We start from the raw sequence: 251 nt of genomic DNA, 5'->3' as shown, positions 1-251 counted from the left end.
CTTGCTTACCTTAGGGTAAGGACAGTCAGCCTTGAAGTGCCCCGGTCTCCTGCAGTTGTAGCATAGACCTTGATCTTCTTCCTCCATTCCTCTGGATGTGTATTTCTCATTTTTCCTTCTTGAGGAGGAAGGTGAACTTGTATTGCTTTCCGGTGTCTTCTTCATGAACTTCCTGAATTTTCTTATGAAGAAAGCAAACTGTTCGTCAGATAAAAAATCAGTGGGATTAGGATCTGACCTTGAGGAGGTGG

The sequence above is a fragment of the Ipomoea triloba genome, chromosome 14 (assembly GCF_003576645.1).
Source record: "Ipomoea triloba cultivar NCNSP0323 chromosome 14, ASM357664v1".
Taxonomy (NCBI): domain Eukaryota; kingdom Viridiplantae; phylum Streptophyta; class Magnoliopsida; order Solanales; family Convolvulaceae; genus Ipomoea; species Ipomoea triloba.
This window is presented reverse-complemented; position numbering follows the sequence as displayed.